Raw genomic sequence first — 6528 nt, 5'->3', positions numbered from 1 at the left:
AAGCCATGTGCTCTCCTATACAACACGAATCGTGCTCTACAGCAAAATGGAAACAGCTCGACAACCATTCTCGCAGCGTCGTCTCAATCCGAAACCAACTGTGTCGAGCAGCACAATAGCACACAGCCGAGGGACGATTCTTTCAGAGAATCTGGTCACCATCTCCATCGTCGGCAGAAAATCAAGAACTATCCGCTCCAAGTGACCCACCGTAGACTGACACTGCGGCCTGCTACGCTGCTGCCATTCCAATGCGTGATGGAACACGGTGAGCTCGCAGTAAAGGAGATCTACCTGGGAAACAGCATGTGTCCAGGCGGGGTCAACAGGACACGAACCAGCGGGTGGCTCCCGGATCTCTACGCATTCCGTCTAAAGGGCCGAGACAGCAACTGAAGGGTACACTTGACAATGCACGAGGGAATCACGTTTGGGCAAAGGGGAATATAAAAAAACAATTCCAACACTGTTATGGGGGCCATTCTGAACCGATTATCCAGGCGCGCGTTCACTTGCTTCACGACGGGACCGACACGAGAGGGCAATTATGCCCCTTGTGCCGACTTGCGTAACAGATACTCGAAATGACATTTAGCCATAACTGTTCACCACTCCATTCATGTTTTTGACCTGTCCCACATGAACAAGAGCCTCACCACCTCGATCGAGTGTTTCGCCTGACGTATTCGAGGACATCCTATTCCCATCACTGCAACTCGTCGGTGACAACAGGGCTGCCAATCCCCATTCACCAGCTTCATCTACAGCGAAAGTCGCACGAGGACCTACTACGCTGAGCTGGAAGACATCCCACAAAGGACCGCTAGGGATCCTCAGGATGAATGCGCTACTTTGATAACTCCGGTATCACCCGGGACCCCCAGCTTCCATTCCAAGGAACGAAACCGAATGCATTATCAGCGCTGGCATCGCGACACCCGGGTCGGACTATTCCTGATTTCCCACAACACACGCGAATTGAATCCACCCCGCTGTAGCGTTTGCATACATGCCAAGCATCCCGTAGACGAACAGACACTTCAACCAAACACCAAAATTGTCCACCTACCGCCTGTGCCTGAACCCCAAATCGAATGAGCCATACGGGACAACAGATTGAGCAGATCGACGTTGGCCTGAAATGGTCGTCAAACAGTTAAGCCTTGTGAGAATTCCAGAGCCCCGTCATTGCTGCCTATGATTTTGGTCCTCATAAAGATATTCACGGCAGTGTGCATGGTATGACATCGACACGCAGGCTGCCAAGTCTCCACCCATTACCCGATTCCAGAGCTCGGGCGTTCATCTGACGCGAAAACGCCGTAATACAAACATACTGAACCGGATATACATAGACAAATGGTAAAGAGACATATTCATTAATTGATGCCTCTCCGTCACACTACTTCCACATACCTGGTTCCGCCGCCTGCAAATGAAACCACTTGTGGCTGCTTACATCAAGAAGCAGCAAAATGGAGCTAACGACATTTTGAACAATCCAATCTTCCTGCTATCATGAAGGATGCCTCCGAGTCGCCGTCTGCTCAACGACGCAGTCCCGTCACAAGTGCCACCGACCCGCTAATACTGGCTCACAGCCTGAGAAGTCACACCACAAATGGCCAAACGGGACGAGTGACCAAATACAGAGGATCACTTCCCTCGCAACCAATCCTGCTCTTCAGGAGCACGAAGGAAGACAGAAAGAAATCCCCATTGTGCAGTATCGTCACGAGCAACAAGACGAATCAACGCACACTGCAAATGTGCCGGGGAAGCGCAATTTTCCACTTCCCTTGGAAGCGGAACACAATATAGTCTGGCCGGATCAAGACTCAGCCGGTCACTCTTGTCCTCCACGGGACAAGGTGTTTCTCCCACATCACCATCAGAAACCCTCATTGCAAACATTTCATCACCAGGCAAGACGCATTTAGGACGCAGACGCAAGGCTGGCACTTCCAAGCCACGAAAACGTCTACTGGAATGCAGACCCCGTGGAAACGAAGTATAGGAGGTTGAGTCGCATGCAGTGTATTGCGACACGCTGACATATCGCCGGAAACTAAGGCGAACTCATTGGACATGTCAAAGAATGTCCATGTTCGAGGCAGTGTAGAATTCCACTGGTGGGGCGAGTATTGTGCAGAGGAACACTGCCTATCATTCGACATACCAGGAAGCTGTTCAGCGTGGCCGACCTCTCGTTCAGATTTGTACAGTTCTTCATGTTTCTATTCGGGGCCTCACGATATATGTGACGTCCCTGGCAGTCCGTGCTGACTTCCCCCATAAAAATGGAGACGCGGGGTGTGTCACGGTATCTCTGCAGACTACCGTGCAAAGCCACGGATAATGCCGGGATATTCTTACTCTTGTCATCTGAAATAATTTGAGTAGTCGCATCCAGCACGAAAGAAATGTGACGCATCAAAATGTTGGCACCATTTGTATCGTGTCGTCTGTCTCCGCACTCGCAACAATCCCAACTCAGTATTCCGACAGCCAATGATCCTCACTACCTACCTGCTCGATCTGGGCATGCAGTAAAGACAAGGAAACGACGGTTCCTCCCTGATCGCCACACCCAGATAGATCTGAAATAGCGCGAGGCGACATAATCCTTGCTGGCGTTGCAATGTCGCCCGAATTCGCCTCAGGCTATTGGAGCCCACCGCACATTCAGATGCGCTCAAACGCCAAAGCACCCCGTCAGAAGGCCACGGAATTCCAAGTACCTCACCTATCCGGGTTCCTCTATGCTACCTTCCGGCGCCTCGCAATGAGCACCGACGCGAATTGCCATACTGCACCGGGTCGAAAAACGGCCAGCACCCCCTGCAATGTCCGCGAGACTTCCGAGCTGCCTCACACGTCTCCCCACAATTCCTACGCATACGCGGCATTGGTTGATCTTTTCCTTGCAGCAACGGCAAAGTGCTGGCGCTGGCAATCACTGGTTCAGCTACTGTTATCCGGTGACACCGTCGACTTCAGAGGCCTTGCCAAATGCCCGTGACTCAGCACGATCCCAATACACTCCTCCTCTTCAATAGTATTCCAATCACTGCCTACAGCCTGAGCAGCCAAACCACAAACGGCCAGTCGAATCGAGTTACCGAAGACATGCGATCGATGCCCGTCCGACCAACCGTGCTCCTCAGGAGCACGAATGGTGACAGAAAAATGCTCCCATCGCGTTCTATGCCCGCGAGCCACAAGAGGGATCAACGCACCCTGCACATTTATCGTGGAAGCCCAATGCTCCGCTTCCTTCGAAAACGGTACAATATATTCTAGTGGGGTGATGCGGCACCGAGAGGTGACGCTTGTCCTTCATAGGACAAGGTGGTTCTATCACGCTGGCGTCGGCAAACGGCATGCGGACCGACGAATCGTACGTACACATCACGATCGGAACGCAGATGGAACGATGAAGTTACATGGCAAATGGCGCAACGGCAGACAGATCTCTCGGACTAATCGAACGAATAGAAGGATGTGACACGCGGACCCTGCTGCAGTCCCGCCCCGACGGCCGGCAACACATCGATCGAACACGATCATTTCAGCGCAAACGACTCCAGGATCAGAAAGGAACGTCAACAACGAATTCACAGAGATATGAGCGACTGTTTTTTGAGAATGAAGGAACACCCCCTGCTTCATGCGATCAGACGTGTCACGGCACTTCATCTCATTGTTGGCGAGCTGGAGAGGAGACTCGAGGCACAACGTGTGCCTGCACTTCACATTCTCTACAACCGACGGACGTCGGCGCGTCAAAGAATATCGCTGTTAACCCATTTCATTCGTGTGAACGATTCCAAACGGCGCTTGACCGGTGCGTACGTGCAATAGCTGCCGAACCCGGCGCCGGAAACCAGCCGACAAATTGCGAAAAAGCCGGTGGAGACGCCACTCAGTCGTCGACACCACGTTTCAAGCATAATTGTCACTACCGACCGCAAAAAGCGATCTGCCGGCAGCCAATCGACCCTCATCGCGGCCTCGAATGCTCACACATCATGGTACGCATCTCCCACGGACTCCTCCGGAAGCCCATTGCGACTCCCTTCCGGTTCGCAATGTCGTCAATCAGTGAAGTCACATATCCCATCAAGACTCAGGTCTCTGACTACCTACAGACTGAGCCTGCGCATGGAGTAAAGGCAAGGAAACGACGGTTCCTCCCTGATCGCCACACCCAGATAGATCTGAAATAGCGCGAGGCGACATAATCCTTGCTGGCGTTGCAATGTCGCCCGAATTCGCCTCAGGCTATTGGAGCCCACCGCACATTCAGATGCGCTCAAACGCCAAAGCACCCCGTCAGAAGGCCACGGAATTCCAAGTACCTCACCTATCCGGGTTCCTCTATGCTACCTTCCGGCGCCTCGCAATGAGCACCGAAGCGAATTGCCATAGTGCACCGGGTCGAAAAACGGCCAGAACCCCCTGCAATGTCCGCGAGACTTCCGACCGGCCTCACGCGTCCTCCCCACAATTCCTACACATACGTCACGTTGGTGCGCCTCCTTTTTGCAATATGGACGACGAATTGGCACGGTCACCGGCTAGCTTGCTGCCATGGAGTGTCATTTGCCACTGCGCCTGTTCTGACCCGCGCCCGTGCGTACTAGGCGGTATGCAGCCTATCCCCGACCAAGCACTTCTCAAATCACGTAGTGTTTGCCTACAGCCTGTGAACCGAGACCGGAACTTGCAATAAGCGCCTAGGCTCCCAGACATGCGGCCCTTTAATTCACGACGAATCGATTTACTTGGGAAAACAGGAAGCACTCCAAGACCAATTAATTTTTATCACTGTTGCCTACAAGCCGCATCAACACGCAGTGCAATGGCACGAAGCCGGTACACGAAAGCACTGCAAGAGACCTCCTCTGCCCATGGTGTCGAGTCTCCAGATTCTCTCGACGTTGTGCCAAACAGCTTGCAAGGATTAATCCATCCCGCGTGCCCCGGGTAATTGAGGCCTTCAGTAACAAATCCTCTGTGACGCGTGGCGGGGCCGCCAGGAGCCACACCATGAAAACAGCGGAGTGAAATGTGCAAACGAAGCGCATTGCAACCGTCATGGGGGTTGGGAAGGATGTCCAACCCGCGGGCCACCCTAATCCGAAAGGCGTGCAACGATCATGGGATACCAGGTGACGGAGAACGCAGATTTACTGCTGTAGCGCACCGCGACAGTCTCGACAGGTAACTCACCTCTTGGAAAGATCGTGTGGTACTACGCTCAGAGCCGTTGGAGGCCTAAACGCGTCTATCATTGTGGCAGCCGTTTTACGTACATTTTCCGTCTGGTTCCAGAGTGCACAGGTAGCCATTCACCTCAATTTATATCCAGCCTGGGCATCACGTTCCAACTGCATAAGAGGTTGAGACAGCTGCGCCTTGCGAGTTCGACCATCAACTCTCTGCCACCGCCCCCATATCGAGTGGGGCAACCGTGAGGTGCGCCGAATGACCCCCAACGCAAGCGGAGACCCTTCGGCTCTCCTGTCCAGTTCACCCACAGCTCGCCACCACTCCGCGCCAAAGCCAATTATCATCATATCGAAATACTCGACCTCTTACGGCTTCAATCTGATCCCATGAGAATAACAGAAGTGATGCACCGTTCGCACTGTGAGCATCCTGGACCTGAGAAAATGCAGCCTTTTGGCAGTCGCCCACCTCAAACATGTGTGGCAAATTTCACATGGTCACACAGACCGTCAAGTGACCACGTATCGCCTTTTCCTACATTTCGGACACTCCACCGATAGTCTGACTTCACTCCTTGCATGCGTCACCTAACGAATTTGCCATGTTGCACTGAACCCGGGCACCACATTCACCGCTCTGTGTCCGTGTGTCAAACGCGCCCGATAATACGAATTCGGAGAGCCCGTGATCCGGCAGCTTTACCTGCTACTCGACCTAAAACATCGCACCAAGAATCTGGTGACAGTGTCCCCCGCAGGCTGCCGCTACCGCAGCTGCCCTTCCGACACTTGCTCTGAGTCACCCGGTCTCTTTTCCGAGACGCTTCCACAACGTTGAACGCTACCAGCCATCTTTGCCTACAGCCTGAGCAACGAAAAAAAAGCCAAAATGCCGATATGTCGAGTTAAGGATGGACAACCTCTTGCCATACGACTCCGAATGCGTTCGATTCCAACGGCAGTCCCCAATGACTCGTCCCTCACTGTCGAGGCAACGTGTACCCAACGACCAGCCGGAGTGCACATATCATCGGAAACATTACAACGCCTGAATAAAAAATACCTCTTACCACAACCCACTGCCTCGTCATCGCCCACATGGGACGCACCCGCACTCAAGGCGATACCGGTCAAGTTCACACTGAATCTGCAAACCTGTGCATGCCACCTCACCACGCAATTATCCAAAAAACGCTGCAGCCTCCGACAGAAGGCGATGGCGCTCACATTATCAACGGACTCGCGGTCTACTTGCCAGGACGCACGACCTCAACCGACCCATGGGAGGCCATCG

This window comes from Toxoplasma gondii, chromosome II (assembly GCF_000006565.2).
Source record: "Toxoplasma gondii ME49 chromosome II, whole genome shotgun sequence".
Lineage (NCBI taxonomy): Eukaryota > Apicomplexa > Conoidasida > Eucoccidiorida > Sarcocystidae > Toxoplasma > Toxoplasma gondii.
This window is presented reverse-complemented; position numbering follows the sequence as displayed.